Genomic DNA, 19,151 nt, shown 5'->3' on the forward strand with positions numbered 1-19,151 from the left:
TGGCATGAAGCCATATGCAGTACTGCTAACAGAACCCTATTGGCATGCCAAGCTATCCAAACCAATCACATTAGGCCTACTAGGGCATTTAACACTTTTCATTTATGTAATTGTTTGAAATTGAATTTTTTTATCATTACTATTCATTTCATTGGTCAACCAAAATATTGACTTTTGCATTGACAATAGGTAAATTAGTTTAAATATCATCAACATACCATATTTTGCATTTTAAACTTGTTGGTATTGGTAGCCAATACCATCTCTAAGCTTAATGCGATTTGGACAGAATTTTCAATTTTCAAGCATTGGGATTACTGTTCCATTAGTTACTTTTGCAGTCGAAATTTGGAAAAATTATCAAAATGAAAGTTGTTCCTTATTTTGTCTAGTTGAATTTCCTTTTTTGAATCACTCCATTTGGAGTTTTGTAGCTCAAGTTATGGTCCAAAAACCACAACTGGCCGGTTTAAAATTTTTCTGGACTGACCATATCTATAGTGCAGTGAATAGTGAATTCAACTCACTTGTTAGATAGGTTCTGGTCATAATTTGGGTTAGGTTTCTTCATGAAAGTTGTTGGTATATATCTCAGCTTATTGTGGGTAAAATTTCAGGTCAATTGGACCATTTTACACTGAGTTATGGCCAAATGACCAAACACTGTTCATTTGGTCATTCTGCAGAAACAGACTGCAGGTCACCCGGATTGGGGCAAGCTTTTGGTCCACTTAGTTTGGTCTTATGGGCATGGTTTCTTCACCAAAGTTGTGCCATTATGTGTCTAGTTATGGCTGCTCAAACCTGCTGGACTCATATCCAATTCTGTAGGTCACCTAGGGCAGCCACACTAAACCTAAATCCCATCACTAAACACACTTCATTTCTTGTTTACCAATAACCAAATGGTCACTAATTGACCATTAAAACTCACTTTCACCACTACATGTTCAAAGTCTTCATTTTATACTCAAACCCTAACCCTATCATCTCCAATCTTGCATTTAACTAGCCTTTCATCATTTTACTTGAGAGACTATTGTTAAGGCAGCCCTATTACCATTTTAGCTCCATGAAAATCATCAAAACCTTACCACATCCATGGCTGCCAAAATTATAGGATGGGCATACACATGATATTTATTAAATTTCTTTGCACTTTTACACTCAATCATGCTCCTTCAACATGAATTTAAAGAGAAAATCTAATTTATTACTCTAATGGAGTGAATTTCAAACTTATCAAAGCTCCTCCTTTCTTCTTCCTTTTGCTATATTTAGCTTGCCCAAAGTGTAGAAATAATTTTTTGTGAAGACAACTAGGGCTTTTGGTGGAAGAAAGCTAGGGAAATGGAGGTTTAGAAGTTTGTTAATGGTGGTTATGGTGGAATGGTTCACAGCAAGAGGAAGAAAAAAGAAAGAGAAGTCTGATTTTCTCCATTTTCTAGCCCATTTGACCTCTTTTAAGTTAGTTTATGCCATGTGTCAATATTAGATTGGTTGGGAGAATCTTAATGACATCATAATGATGTCATAAGTCTATTTTATTTCATTTTCTCTCCATTTCTTATCTATTTAATTTCAATTAAATTTTTAATAACATTTATTCATATTTTATGTTATATAAATTATTTATTTAACTGGACAAGTTGGCCAAAAATCATCTCTGAAGACGAAATGACCAAAATGCCCTCCGTTTGGCTTAACGGGCCAAAATTGTCTGTACCAATTGAAAAATTTTTCTAAGCATTTCCTTGGCATTCTAATGCTATAAGAACCTCAATAACCCTTCTCTGGAGTCCTAATAATTATTTTATAATTTTTCCCCCGAGTCTAGGGCTCCTAGTTGTGAGAACCGCAACTTCTCACTAGGTTACCCATCGCTAGGGCACCGACTCATTTAACTTGGTTGTATTTTATTTCTAAAATTTTTTCTAAATTTTTCTTATTAATATTTGAGTTAATTATGGTTCCTTACTTAAGTTTAAATATTTTTCCGAACGTTCTAACTGTCCGGACCGACACTGGTCACTAGAACAGTAGACTGTACGGACTAGCTAAAGTGAGGATGTTACAACTCTTCCCCTCTAATAAAAATTTCGTCCTCGAAATTTACCTGATGCAAACAGTTGAGGAAACTGTTGCCTCATTATCTCTTCACTTTCCCAAGTTGCCTCTTCAGTATTGTGGTGCCTCCAAAGCACTTTCACCAGTGGAATTTGTTTATTTCTCAGTTCCTTCACTTCTCGAGCTAGAATTTGTATAGGTTCTTCTGTGTATGTCAAGTCCGGTTGGATTTCAATCTCTTCCATGGAAATGACATGTGAAGGGTCTGAGCGATATCTTCTCAGCATGGAAACATAGAATACATTATGAATTTTATCCAGTTCTGGTGATAAAGCTAGCCGATAGGCCACTGGTCCCACACGTTCAATGACTTCATATGGGCTAATGAACCTAGGGCTTAACTTACCCTTCCTTCCAAACCTCAGTACTTTCTTTCATGGTGAGACTTTGAGAAACACTTTATCGCCAACTGCATACTCTATCTCTTTTCTCTTTAAGTCAGCATATGATTTCTGTCTATCTGAGGCAACCTTCAGGTTAGCTTTAATTATCTTCACTTTCTCCTCAGTCTGTTTCACCAGGTCTGGTCCTACTAGCTTATCTTCGCCCAATTTAGTCCAACACACTGGAGTTCTACATTTTCTCCTATACAGTGCTTCATACGGAGCCATTTGAATGCTAGCTTGGTAGCTATTGTTGTATCACAGTGCGGTGGGAGATATCTATCCCAGCTCCCCTCAAACTCAATGACACAACTCCTTAGCATATCCTCCAGGATCTATCACATAATTCACATTGTTACTATCATTTCAATTTTTTTAATTATGAAAATTCAATTAGTTCTTAGGTTTACCTGGATTACTCGTTCTGACTGTCCATCTGTCTGAGGATGAAAAGCCGTGCTAAAACGGAGTTGTGTGCCCAAAGCTTCTTGCAACTTTTTCTAAAATCTCGATGTAAACCTTGGGTCTTGGTCAAATATGATGGAAAGTGGGATTCCATGCAGTCTAACTATCTCACTGATATACAATTCGGCTAGCTTCTCTAGTGAGTAGTCAGTCCTAACTGGCAGAAAATGTGCTGACTTTGTCAATCTATCCACTATCACCCACACTGCATCATGCTTCCTTTGGGTGAGAGGTAGACCACTAACAAAATCCATAGTGACCCGGTCCCATTTCCATTCAGGTATGCTTATAGGCTGCAACAATCCTGATGGAACTTGATGTTCTGCTTTAACTTGCTGACATGTCAAACACTTAGTCACATAGTCAGCTATATCCCTCTTCATACTAGGCCACCAATAATGAGGCTTCAAATCATTATACATTTTTGTGCTCCCCAGGTGCATAGCATAAACACTAGTGTGTGCTTCTTTCAGAATATTAGTCTTCAGTTCTCCATCATCTGGTACACACACTCTTCCTCTGTAGTATAGACACCCATCTTTTTTCACCTCATATTAAATTTCCTTCCCTTCAGGAATTTTTCCCACAATGGCCATTAGTTTTTCATCTGCCTTCTGCCCATCTTGTATTTGCTGTAGTAGGGTTGGCCTCACTTGCAACTCAGCCAAAATAGCTCCATCTTGAGCTAAGGACAGACAGGCATTTAGTGATCTTAAAGCTGTGATGGACTTCCTACTCAAAGCATCAGCCACTATATTTGCCTTCCCAGGATGATAATCTATCACACAATCATAGTCCTTCAGGAACTCAATTCATCGCCTTTGTCTAAGGTTGAGCTCCTTCTGAGTTGGCAAATATTTTAGACTTTTGTGGTTTGTGTAAATGTAGCACTTTTCACCATATAAGTAGTGCCTCCATATTTTTAGCGCGAAGATAATTACTCCAAGCTCTAGATCATGGGTAGGGTAATTCTGTTCATTTGGCCTTAGCTGCCTGGAAGCATAAGCGACCACCTTTCCCTCTTGCATCAATACACACCCTAACCCATTATGAGAGGCATCACTGTAGACCACAAAGTCCTTTCCCGACACTGGCTGTGTTAACACTGGTGCCTCTGTCAACATAGCCTTTAACTTCTCAAAACTAGCCTGACACTTATCATTCCAGTTAAATCTGACATTCTTGTGTAACAACTTGGTCATTGGAGTAGCTATTAAGGAAAATCCCTTCACAAATCTTCTGTAATACCCAACTAGCCCCAAGAAACTTCTGACCTCAGTTGTATTTCTGGGAGGCTTCCATTCCATCACTGCTTCTATCTTTTTGGGAGCTACTCTAATCCCCTCAGCTGATACTATGTGTCCAAGGAAGGAGATTTCACTCATCCAGAAGTCACATTCGGATAGCTTAGCATATAGCTTCTTTTCTCGTAGGGTTTGCAGAACAATCCTCAAATGTTCATCATGTTCTTCCCTGGTCTTGGAATACACCAGAATATCATCAATAAAGACAACTACAAACCGATCTAAGTATGGATGGAAGATACGGTTCATAAGGTCCATAAATGCTGCTGGTGCATTTGTTAACCCAAACGGCATCACTAGAAATTCATAATGCCCATACCGGGTTCTGAATGCAGTTTTTGACACATCTGCATCCTTTACCCTTAACTGATGATACCCTGATCTGAGATCAATTTTTGAAAATACACCGGCTCCCTTCAACTGATCAAACAGATCGTCAATTCTGTGCAATGGATATTTATTCTTCACAATTACTTTGTTCAACTGCCGGTAATCAATACACAATCTCAAGTTTCCATCCTTCTTCTTCACAAATAGCACCGGAGCTCCCCATGGTGACACACTGGGGCGTATGAACCCCTTATCAAGCAACTCTTGCAACTGAGTTTTCAACTCCCTCAATTCAGTGGGTGCCATCCTATAAGGAGCAATGGAAATGGGTGTTGTACCCGATATTACCTCAATAGCAAACTCGACTTCCCTTTCTGGTGGTAAACCAGGCAACTCTTCAAGAAATACATCTGGAAAGTCTCTTACTGTGGGTATATCACTCAGGTTTGGCTTAACTTGCCTAGTATCAACCACGTGTGCTAGGTAAGCTTCACAGCCTTTTCTCATCATTCTTCTTGCAATTGTGGCTGAGATAACATTGGACAGGAAATCTGTCCTTTCACCCACAACAGTGATCTCATTACCCTCAGAAGTTTTCAGAGAAATTCTCTTCAATTTACAATCAATTATTGCCTGATGACGTGACAACTAGTCCATTCCCAAAATCACGTCAAACTCCTGGAAGGGCAACTCAATTAGATCTGCCGAGAATTCATACCCCTGAATTCTCAACGGGCGATCTTTATACACCTTATTCACTACCACACTGTGGCCTAGTGGATTTGTGACCAGAATGTCTTGATCACTCTCCTCTACTGGAACTCCCCTCTCTATGGGTAGTTTGCTGCAAATGTAGGAATGAGTGGATCCTGGATCCACCAATGCATGTACAGAAGTGTTGTAGAGGGAAAACGTACCCCTGATGACATCCGGGGCATCTTGCTCCTCCTAAGCTCTGATGGAATAAGCCCTGGCTGGTATTCTAGTGTCTGGCCTCTCAGCTGACTCGGATACAGGCCTAAGTGATGGACCAGCTGCCTCAGGTTTACCAGGCTTCCTACCTCTTTGTGGTGCAGGAGCAGGTCTGTCAGTTTGTGTTGGAGCAACTGTAGTAGTCCTCTTCGGAAAATTCTTGATCTGATGTTCTGTTGATCCACACCGTAAGCATGCACCAGTCACTCGCCAACATTCCCCCTTATGCCACTTCGATGCATCGACAAGCGTAAGATGCAGGGCCGGTCCCTAAACACCGCCCCCGAGAGCTGCCCATTGATGGTGTGGACTGGCCTCTCCTAGGTGTGAATCGTGGTCCAGGCCCCGAGACGGCCTCGACCTGTGGTGGTCCTAAACTCTGAGCAGGAGGACCCTTACTCTTCTTACTGGGAGCAGAAAATGCACTGGACTGACCCAAACCCTTCTTCTGTTGTCTTTCCCTTCTATTTTGTTCATTGATTCTGACCCTTTCCTCTTTTGATGCAGCATCCACCAGTTTAGAAAAATCCATGATCTCTAGTGCTGTGATCATGACTTTGATTGTGACACCCCTTACCCGTCTACAGTATATCCGAGTAAGATATGCCACACGGTGTACCGGAACACTCTATTTTATCTCAATCATTTTTATTCTTCCTTAATTTTTTTTTTATCATAGTTTTGAATATAATTTATGAAATATAATTCATTTAAGTCATTTATTGAAATTATAATTTATTTGAGGTTTCGAAAATTTTATAGAAAATCCGGCAGAGTACCGGCTAAAAATGGAGAAAACAGTTCTTCGAAACCTGTGAAAAACACTTCTAATATTCATTTCCAATCAATCCAAAACTCCATTTCATCAACAAAATCTCAATATGTTTTTCAACAACATTTCCATTTCTCAATCATTCATCTCATATGATAATCATGTAAAAGTCATAAATAAATATTCACTTTTTCATTCACAAACACAATTTCCACTATATACATTAATACCAAAATACATTACATAAGTTTCAATTACATATAAGAAAATAAAAGTTAGTTACAAAATACCAAAATGAAACCTAGTGTCCTACCAATATACTGAAGATGGTGAGGTGACACGGACACTATGCAGAGCTGCAGGAGGTCTCACCCAGTCTGTGGTCTACTGGGCTCTTGGTCAGTATCTCCAAAATCTATGGGTGGCAAAAGCAACGCGCTAAGCAATAATGCTTAGTGGTACCAATAATAAAATAAAAAGAAATAACATAAAATAAATATGCAGTGAATGTATTGATGTCTCATTGCAAATAAATTTTCGATGAGTATTTGTAGTCTTACTTATTTTGTACTTGTTATATTTATTATTTCTTTAAATTTATCTACTTTCATTTTTGGTTGCCCAAGTAACCTATACTGGACGACTGGACTGGATAAAAGAGTAAACTGGCACTGGGTATCAAGTACCTCGGGCCGTCACACCATCGGTCACATATGTGTCTCCGGCAGTAATGTAGCGACTAATAAGCTGTAATAACATTAGGCACAAGGCCAAGTATCAACATAATGTCAGAATGGCTAAAAGCCATGAAATCACAGAATGGCATAATGCCATGTGCAGTACTGCTAACTGAATCCTATTGGCATGCCAAGCTATCCAAACCAATCTTGTTAGGTGTACTAGGGCATTTCACACTTTTAAGTTTCACAATTTTTGGAATTTAAGTTTTAGTGTTACTATTCCATTCATTGGTCAACAAAAATGTTGACTTTTGCATAGGCAATAGGTACATTGGTTTTAATATCATCAACATACCACATTTTCCATTCAAAATTTGTTGGTATTGGTTGCCAATACCATTTCTAAGCTTAAAGTTAGTTGGGCAGAATTTTTTAGTTTTTGTGCCTTATTTTTACTGTTCCATTGGTCAATTTTTCAGTGGGAATTTGGCAAAATGATCAACATGAAAGTTGTTCCTTATTTTGTCTAGTTGAATTTCCTTTTTCTAATCACTCCATTTGGAGTTTTTTAGCTCAATTTATGGTCCAAAAACCACAACTGGCCGGATTGGAATTTTTCTGGACTGACCATATCTATAATGCAGTGAACAGTGATTGCAACTCCCTTATTGGATAGGTTCTGGTCATAATTTGGGGTAGGTTTCTTCATGAAAGTTGTTGGTCTATATCTTAGCTTGTTTCTGGTAAAATTTCAGGTCAATTGGACCATTCTACACTGAGTTATGGCCAAATGAACAATCACTATTCATTTGGTCATTCTGCAAAAACAGATTGCAGGTCACCCGAATTGGGGCAAGATTTTGGTCCACTTGGTTTGGTCTTATGGGCATGGTTTCTTCACAAAAGTTGTGTCATTATGTGTCTAGTTTCATGTCCAATTGGCCAAACACCAATTGAACCTACACAGCCCAAGTTATGGCTGTCCAAACAAGCTGGACTCACATCCAAACCTGCAGGTCACACAAGGCAGCATACCAAATCAGTTTTTAATGCTACAATTCACTCCAAGTTATAGTCAATTTACCTCAAATGGTCACTAATTGACCATTAGAATGTTCATTCACCATTACATAAGCAAAGCCCAAATTTTTCTCCAAAACCCTAATTCCCCATTCCAATTCACACAACATACATTAATTAAACATACTAATTCATTATCAATTTATACACTTCAAACACCATCTCTAATCCACTCTAAACCCATCAAAACAATCAAAATCACCACCCCCAATAGGCTGCCAAAATTTACCATATACCCTAGCATGCATAATTCTCTTCAATTCTCACAAATTCCTAGCCTAACTTAGTGTCTTAACATGGATATCCAAAGAAAGAGAGAGAAAGATGGCACTAACCTTAGTAGGGCAGAATTTTCTCTTGTTAATTCTTCACTTTCTCTTGTTTTCTTGGCTGCCAAACACTTTAGCAAGGTTGGGTGACAAATTTTAGTGAATGATTTTATAGATTTTGGGGTGAAAAATCAAAAGATTGAAGGTATAAGAGAATAAGAGTTATGGAGGAAGAGGGAGAGAACTCTCGGCTGGCTGAAGAAGAAGGAGAAACACTAGAATTTTTTGGTCCATTTTATCTCTTTTAATTGTTTTAAGAAGGCTAGTTGAATTTTGATTGGTTGGGGCTTTTTAATTACATCATGATGACACATGTATGATGTTATATTAGGCATTTTCTTTCATTTTCTTTTTCTTTTTTTTTTCTACTCATTTTTAATTAAATTTTTAGTAATATTTATTTATATTTTATGTCATAATAATTATTTACTTAACTGGACAAGTCGGCCAAAAATCATCTCTGAAGACGAAATGACCAAAATGCCCTCCGTTAGGCTTAACGGGCCAAAATTGTCTGTACCGATTGAAAAAATTTTCTAAATATTTTCTTGGCATTCTAATGCCATAGGAATCTCAATGACCCTTCTCTGGAGTCTCAAAAATTATTTTATGAATTTTTCCCCGGGTCTAGGGCTCCTAGTTGCTAGAACCGCAACTTCCCACTTGGTTACCCATTGCTAGGGCACCAGCTCATCTAACTTGATTGTATTTTATTTCTAAAATTTTTTCTAAATTTTTATTATAAATATTTGAGTTAATTATAGTTCCTCACTTTAGTTTAAATATTTTTCCGGACGTTCTAGCTGTCCGGACCGACACTGGTCACCGGAACAGTAGAATGTATGGAGTTGCTACAGGGAGGGTGTTACATTGATATTGTCATTGAGCCCTTCCTCAAACCGTCTGCACCTCTCTGCCTCGGTAGGGACTATCTTCCTCCCATACCGGCTCAATCTGACAAACTCACGCTCATACTTAGCCACTGACAACTGTCTCTGTCTGAAACTGATAAATTCCCTTCTTCGCTCTTCTAAATACACTTTGCTAATATATTTCTTCCTGAACTCTGTAAGGAAGAATTTCCAGGTGATCCGTTCAGGTTGCACTTCACTGGTTACTGTGTCCCACCACTGATATGCGTCATCCTGAAGTAGGGACACAGCAGCCACTAGGTTCTGCTCGGGGGTGCAATTTAGCTGTTTCAACACTCTGATGGTTCTATCCAACCAGTTTTCTGCGGCCATGGGATCATCCTCCCTCTTCCCAAAGAAGTCCATAGCCCCATGCTTTCTCAACTTCTCCAGATGAGATTTCTGTGGTGCTGGCGGAGGTTGTGGCTGTGGTTGTGGTGGTGGAATTGCCCCCATCATTTGCCGATAGAATTCGGTCATTGCTGGAATAGAGCAAACTGAGGTTGAGCAGGTGCCTCAGCTGCTGTAGAGTAGGTTCTCCCCTGCCCCCAGACTCAGCCCTTGGTGGAGCATGACTCTCCACCTCTTTATCAACTGCTCTTTGCGAAGCAGGATCCATGTCCTATTCAAAATAAGAAAACAAACAGATCTGCATCAGTGTCACCTCAACACTTACAAATGCAATGCAATGGTATGTACTCTATCTAGACCCAGAAACGCCTAAACCGATACTCTGATACCACTAAATGTGACACCCCTTACCCATCTACAGTATAGCCGAGCAAGTTATGCCACTCAGTGTGTCGGAACACCAATTCATGTTTCAATTTCAATTAATCCCTTTTTATTCATTTATTTATAATTTTTGATAAATCTAAATTTTTCCACAAATTTTATAGAAAATCTGGCAGAGTGCTGGCTATATATTAGAAAATAGTTCTTCTGAACCTGTTTAAAAACACTTTCAATATAATTGTAATCTCAATCTCAGTCAACCACCAACATTTTTCAATAATTTCTCAAATCAATTCAGTATCTCAAAATTCACATTCATCTCATATCATACCCAATTCAATGAGAAATACTCATATTTATTTCTAAACACAGCTCATAGGTAATTACAGCAAAAATATGATTACATGAGTTTATAATATACATAACAAAAGTTTACAAATACAAAAGACTTAGGTAACCCAATGTCCTACCAATGCACTGCAATTTGTGAGGTGACTTTGAACTCTGAGTGCAGATCTGAAAACTCACCCTGTATGAGGTCTGCTGGACTCCCCAGCTATATCTCCAGTACCTGCGCGTGGCGAAAGCGACGCGCTAAGCAATTCTGCTTAGTGGTGACAATATAAAATAAAATAAAATAATAACATGTATGCAGAATATATGTTTACATTTTTAGGTAGAGTTAATTTCAAATATTTATTGCAATATTATTCGATTAAAATTTGGTAAGATTTATTAATATTGCCCGAGTAACCTATACTAGTTGACTGGACTGGATAAACGAGTAAATCGATACTGGGTACTAAGTACCTCGAACCATCACACCATTGGTCACATTGTGTCTCCTAGGCAAATGTAATGACTAATAAGCTGTAATAATTATCGGGGATTAAACCAGAGTATAACAACTCAATATCATAGCCAAAGGCTATTATGTCACAGAATGGCATGGAAAGCCATGAAATACAGAATGGCATGAAGCCATATGCAGTACTGCTAACAGAACCCTATTGGCATGCCAACCTATCCAAACCAATCACATTAGGCCTACTAGGGCATTTAACACTTTTCATTTATGTAATTCTTTGAAATTGAATTTTTTTATGATTACTATTCATTTCATTGGTCAACCAAAATGTTGACTTTTGCATTGACAATAGGTAAATTATTTTAAATATCATCAACATACCACATTTTGCATTTTAAACTTGTTGGTATTGGTTGCCAATACCATCTCTAAGCTTAATGTGATTTGGACAGAATTTTCAGTTTTCAAGCTTTGGGATTACTGTTCCATTAGTTACTTTTGCAGTAGGAATTTGGAAAAATGATCAACATGAAAGTTGTTCCTTATTTTGTCTAGTTGAATTTCCTTTTTTGAATCACTCCATTTGGAGTTTTGTAGCTCAAGTTATGGTCCAAAAACCACAATTGGCCGGATTGAAATTTTTCTAGACTGACCATATCTATAGTGCAGTGAACAGTGAATTCAACTCACTTGTTGGATAGGTTCTGGTCATAATTTGGGTTAGGTTTCTTCATGAAAGTTGTTGGTCTATATCTTAGCTTGTTGTGGGTAAAATTTCAGGTCAATTGGACCATTTTACACTGAGTTATGGCCAAATGACCAAACACTATTCATTTGGTCATTCTGCAGAAATAGACTGCAGGTCACCCGAATTGGGGCAAGCTTTTGGTCCACTTGGTTTAGTCTTATGGGCATGATTTCTTCACCAAAGTTGTGCCATTATGTGTCTAGTTTCATGTCCAATTGGCCAAACACCAATTGAACCTCTACAATTCAAGTTATGGCTACCCAAACCTGCTGGACTCATGTCCAATTCTGCAGGTCACCTAGGGCAGCCACACTAAACCTAAATCCCATCACTAAATACACTTCATTTCTTGTTTACCAATAACCAAATGGTCACTAATTGACCATTAAAACTCACTTTTACCACTACATGTTCAAAGTATTCATTTTATACTCAAACCCTAACCCTATCATCTCCAATCTTGCATTTAACTAGCCTTTCATCATTTTATTTGAGAGACTATTGTTAAGGCAGCCCTATTACCATTTTAGCTCCATGAAAATCATCAAAACCTTACCACATCCATGGCTGCCAAAATTATAGGATGTGCATACACATGATATTTATTAAATTTCTTTGCACTTTTACACTCAATCATGCTCCTTCAACATGAATTTAAAGAGAAAATCTAATTTAAGTCACTAACCTCTAATGGAGTGAATTTCAAACTTATCAAAGCTCCTCCTTTCTTCTTCCTTTTGCTATATTTAGCTTGCCCAAAGTGTAGAAATAATTTTTTGTGAAGACAACTAGGGCTTTTGGTGGAAGAAAGCTAGGGAAATGGAGGTTTAGAAGTTTGTTAATGGTGGTTATGGTGGAATGGTTCACGGCAAGAGGAAGAAAAAAGAAAGAGAAGTCTGATTTTCTCTATTTTCCAACCCATTTGACCTCTTTTAAGTTAGTTTATACCATGTGTCAACATTAGATTGGTTGGAAGAATCTTAATGACATCATAATGATGTCATAAGTCTATTTTATTTCATTTTCTCTCCATTTCTTATTTATTTAATTTCAATTAAATTTTTAATAACATTTATTCATATTTTATGTTATATAAATTATTTATTTAACTGGACTTGGCCAAAAATCATCTCTGAAGACGAAATGACCAAAATGCCCTCCGTTTGGCTTAACGGGCCAAAATTGTCTGTACCAATTGAAAATTTTTTCTAAGCATTTTCTTGGCATTCTAATGCCATAAGAACCTCAATAACCCTTCTCTGGAGTCCCAATAATTATTTTATAATTTTTCTCCCGGGTCTAGGGCTCCCAGTTGCAAGAACCGCAACTTCTCACTAGGTTACCCATCGCTAGGGCACCGGCTCATTTAACTTGGTTGTATTTTATTTTTAAATTTTTTTCTAAATTTTTCTTATTAATATTTGAGTTAATTATGGTTCCTTACTTAAGTTTAAATATTTTTCCAAACGTTCTAGCTGTCCGGACCGACACTGGTCATTGGAACAGTAGACTGTACGAACTAGCTAAAGTGAGGATGTTACAAAAATCCTAGATCAACTCATTTTTGGAGGCTAAAGCAAAGGGAGCTTGAGATTAGATAAAACAAGCTTGAAGAACCCTAACTCTTAAAAGGGTTTAGTGGATATTTGAAGGAAAAAAGGGAGGCAGCAACTGGTTCACAACTAAGGTTAGTGCTGTAACTCATGTTTTTTATCATATTTGAGTAAGGAGTTCATTAGGGATAAGGAAGAAATGAAAATTGATGGAAATAATAGCTTTTGTGTGTGTTAGAGATTTGAATCTACTAGTAAGCTGCAGGATCAGTCATTTTTAAAAATTCACAACTAGAGCTAAGAAAGTTGGATTACTATGATCTTTATGTTTATGAAAACTTTGATGAATGCCCTAAAACTTTGTAGTTCTGTGTCAGACCTAATTCTCCTGTTAAGTTGATGTTTGAAGGTAAAACGTTTTATTGCTTAAATCTGAAAAACTGACTTGACAGTTTCCCGAAGCAGAACAATTAATTTTAAAAATTCATACATTGTGCTACATAACTCAAAATAGTGTGATTCTTGAACCTTTGGAAAGCTTAATGAATGCCCTGAAACTTTGTAGTTAGGCCCAAGAATTTATTTTGTCGGCTACATAGTGAAATTGTTACATTTCCTATTACTGCTCTAGATGTGATTAAATTATGGAGCAGGTTACACATTTTTATTCATAACTTGAGATTAGACCTGATTTTGATGTGATTCAAATTGGAGATTGAAATAGACAAATGAAAGTTGAATTTTGGAAAATATGGCAATAAAACCCTATTTTTATAATTTTTGGTAGAATATTAAACTTGCTACCCTGTTTCACTGATTTGATTGAAAAATGTAATTGTGTGTTTTTAATAATATTGATGGTGAATGAGTTATGAATAAAAAGGGAAATCGACAAGCATGTCTTGATTGAATAAACTACATGTAATATTGATAATGTATATGCCCATTACAAGTCTAGAAGTAGGTGGCATGAAGAAAATTAACTAGTCAATTACTGAAATTGTGTACAATAACTTGGCTTTATGCCATGATGAGGATACTTGACTTATGTCATGATAAGAATACTTGTTACTTAAATTATCTAGACATTGTAATTGGGCTAAGAAAATAAATGGAAAAGGGTATGTAATAAAGATTATTCATTAAATACTATGCAGCTTGATTTTATATGTTATTAATTTGATCATGCAAGAATTTTTTATAAATAAAAGCTATGTCATGTCTCACTAAATTGTGTAGAATTGCACATATATTATTGAAATAAAATTGTTAGAAACATGATTCATGAGATTATGCATGATTAGCTTGCATACATGTTGTATGACATAATATTATTATTAAATTTTAAATAATAAAATGTTTAGACAAAATTTAATATTTAATATTATAAGTTAATTTTTTTTAAATAATAAGATGAAAAAAATAAAGAAGGTCAATATATATTTAAAATGTCTATTTAAATATATGTATATAATTAATTTTTTAAAAATAATTCACTCAATTTAATTTAATAAAAAATATAATTAAAAAAGTTATTTTTTAGAGATATTATGATAACCAAAAATTTAAGAATTTTAAAATCCTTACAATACATAGTAAAAAGAATTTTAAATAACTATTAATACTTTTGTATGGGATAAGATTATAATAATTGAAATTTAAAAATATTTAGATGAAAGTTAATATTTAAAATTATAAATTAATTTTTATATAACAAAATAAAAAATAAAAAAGATTAACATGGCTTTTTTCAAGTAACCTTGTTAAATTAATTTTTTCCTATAATATGCATTGTAAGTTATTATACTCGTTATATAAATATGTAATTTAATTTTTTATGTAATTTAATTTTTTATATAATTTTTGATAAATTTTTTATATATGATATAATATTATTATAGTACTATAAATATTATATATAATTATTTAAATTAAAATATTAATTTTAATATCATTTTAATTAATTATATAAATTAAATAATTTATTAGTTTTAGAATTATTGTTTGTTTATTCTATCATATTTTTATGAAAGTTATGTGTTATACTATTAACCTGCTTAATTATAAACTTAAATTTAATATAACAAACAAATATAATAATAAGTTTTAAAAATATAAATAGTAAAGACATTCAAAAAGTAAAATAAATTAATAATAAGTTTAAATTAATTTATTGAATTAAATTTGTTTATTTTTTTTTGAAATTTATTTTAATTTTTATAATTTAAGATAATATTAATTTATATAATGAGGTTGCATAGGTAGAATAATATGGAAGAAAATTTTTTATAAAATAAAAAAATATAATAATTTTTAAAATATATTTTTTTTAGTTTAGTGCATTATAGTTATAAAATTTTATTTTTATTATATTGATACCTTAAAATTTTATATTGACATATTATTTAATATAAATAATTTTAAAATCTATTTAATATATTAATTATTTAAAATTTTTAATAAGTATTTCTATTTTTTAAAATTATATATTATATTATATATGTTATAAGTAAATTTTTTATTAACATATAAATATATATTTAATCATATTTTTAATTAATTCATAATAATTATATAAGAATACTCTCAAGTAATCAATTTTTTTCTACCTTTCTTTTTTGTTTGTTCCTCTTGTTTTTATAATTTTAAAAATATAAAAGATAGCAACTTAAAATTAATATTAATACGAACATAACTTTTCACATAAATATATGTAAAAATATAATTAGCCTTTTTTATAGTGTCATGATTTTGCTAATATTAACTAATAAATTAAAAAGTAAAAAAATATATTCAATCATATAAAAATATTAACAAAAATATAATTAATCTACATTTAATCAAAATAGACTCAAGAAATTTAAAATCTCATGCAATCACATCTAAAATGCATACTTTTTTTTTGTAAAAATAATATCAACCATCCTAAATATTATTAAATGCATCAACATTAAATATTAAAAATAGGAAAATCAATATATCTTAACCTATATAAATATCATTAAATTTGAAAGGATATTGATTTTATTTAAGGATGGTGATAATTTGGATATTTGTAAGTACCCGTTCAACGAAACCTAATAAGATGAGTTTGAATAATATATAATCCAATTTGGAATTGGTTCAATTTAAGAAATAATGCCTATTAAATGGTTTAGATTTAGATTTTGCATATATCTATTATCTAAACATGTTTATACAAATAATTAATTAAATATAAAGTACATATTTTTATAACAATATTTATAAATTGTATATATTATATTTTAAGTAAGTAGATTTTATAAATCAACAAAAAGTATATATACAAATATATTATCATAATATGTTAATTTTCAATACTATTTAATTTAATTTTTTATTTTATAATATCAAATATATTAATATTTAAAATTAATATCAAACATTAATTTAATTGTTTTAATTTTTAATTTATATTACATAGAATTATATATATATATATATTATAAAAATTCATTTCACTCATTAATCTAACTTTTTTACTTATAATATTGTATTTTTTTTCTAATAATTAATTAATAAATATAAAAATAAGAATTGGAGAATTTATGAATTGATTAAATTATTTTTATAATTTCTTAATTTACAATAAATAATAATTAACATATTAAAATTTTAGTCTTATTATAAATCTTATTTCAAAACATATTTATATAAATAAAAATCCTAATTTATAAACAATTTTATTAATAGTAAATAATAAAATATAATTTAACGATTTAATATTAAAAAATATATTTTTAAAAATTTTTTATAATTATAGATTTTTTTTCAATTTTAGCATGGTTTTAAAAGTTTTTTTAACCTATAGTGAAAATTGATTTAAATCATCTAACATGATATAATTTTGACTATTGATTTCTCTTCCAATTAGTTGACATATCATAGTTTTGACAGTTAATTTATTTTAATTTTAAATGCTTGCTAAAAATAACAAATATTTAAAATCAAAATAAAATTTTTAAAAATTAAAGAATTGACTATAATAGCAAAAAGTTAAAAAAAATTAAAAAGTGAGAAGAGGGGAACATTAGGATTTCCAAAAATATCATTCATTGTTTTTATTATTTATAAAAATACCAAACTAAAACATATTTAAAAAAATTATTAGTTTTAAAATTCTTATTGCATTAAGATAAAATTAAGTAATAAAATATATTTTTTGCCTTACAATCTCTATTTTAAATGGACTATAATAATTTTATTAAAAAAATTAAATTGAAACTATTTTGAAAATAACTTTTAGTAAATAACACATTTTAATTTATAAAATCTAAATATTTATATTTTCATATCATATTTATGGTATTTTATTTATAATATTTTAATCACTAAAGTAATATATATTAAAATTTTATTTCACATATTTTATTTATAATATTTTAATTGACTAAAGTAATATTATTTATTAATTTTATTTTCTTATAATTATTTTATCCAACTTTAATTAGAAATAAAGTATGGTCATGCTAATAAATAATTAGATTTAATTGACTGTTAAAAATAATATATTATGATAATATTATATCATATATAAAAATTAAAAGAAAATTATATAAAAAAAATTTAAATATATTATTAGAAGTATAGATAGATAGATTAAGTGGTAAATTCTTGTAAAGCCATTTTTAAATTGTTTATAGGTTCTAACTAATTAATAAATTAGCGATTTATCATAATTATGCAGTTTGTAAATGAGTAATAAATTTTTGAATAGTTTCATTGCTTTATATTATTCATATACTATGAATTTTTAGAGAGATATATTCGAACCTATTTTTCTCTGAATATATAATGTATAAAAATTAGAATTTCATTTTTTTTTTTAAATAAAGGTCCATTTTTATAAAAAATAAATAATCAGAAATTTATTTTTCTTTGCTCAACTTTTATGTTAACAAAAAAAATTGGTGAATATTTCTTAAATTTAATTAATAAAAAAAGTAAATTTAAGTGCTGCAAGAATTAATTATTTGATAGTTGTGAATATTAATTTTACTTTTATTTTAATTTTGGTGTTAAGACTCCTAAATTCCAATATCATAAATTATTTTATAATAATAACTCCTAATTATATAAAAAAAAATCTCTCTTTTCAATATATTAATATTATACTATACTAAAATATACAAATAGTGGAAGTAAAGAAGTTGATTTAAAAAAATATAGGTCAATTTTATTTAGAACTAATAAATAAATATAAAAAAATAAAATAACTTTAATTATAAGTAAAATACAATTATGGTAATTTCATATTATGACAATGAAAGATTAAATATAATTAGCTATTAAAATTAATATATTATAATACTATTATGTCATTTATGAAAAATTAATAAAAAAATTATATGAAAAATAAATAATAAGTGTACACAACAAGTAAAACAACGTGCAACACATACACACACATATTTAATTTCGCCTTATATTTATTGAGGAAGTTTAATTTTATCAATTTTTAATTTTTTATTTAAATTAACCTAGAAATTTTAATTTAAACTCAATTCAGTCCAAAAATTAAATCTTATAAGCTAGATTTTTTAATTTATTAGCTTAAAATTTTCAATTTAAATTAAATTTAGCTCAAAATTAAAAAATTAAACTTCTTAATTTTAAAATTTAAATCAAGAAATTTCGAAGAATTAGTGTAAATTAGTGTGAACTGACCAGATAACAACCACTTAATCAACACGCTCATTTTATGTTTTTTCCACAACTATATATATATATATATAATTTTTAAGTTCACCTGCTTACAACTTAATAATTAATAATATCAATAATATATTTTATTAATACATTAACTTAAATTATTTTCTTATTTTTATACACAAAAAAAATATAAAATTTTTTCTATTTATTGGATTGCATAATTTTATTATATTAATATTTATTTTTTATTGATATCAATAAATTTATTATTATAAAAATTT

The sequence above is a fragment of the Hevea brasiliensis genome, chromosome 18 (assembly GCF_030052815.1).
Source record: "Hevea brasiliensis isolate MT/VB/25A 57/8 chromosome 18, ASM3005281v1, whole genome shotgun sequence".
NCBI classification, from domain to species: domain Eukaryota; kingdom Viridiplantae; phylum Streptophyta; class Magnoliopsida; order Malpighiales; family Euphorbiaceae; genus Hevea; species Hevea brasiliensis.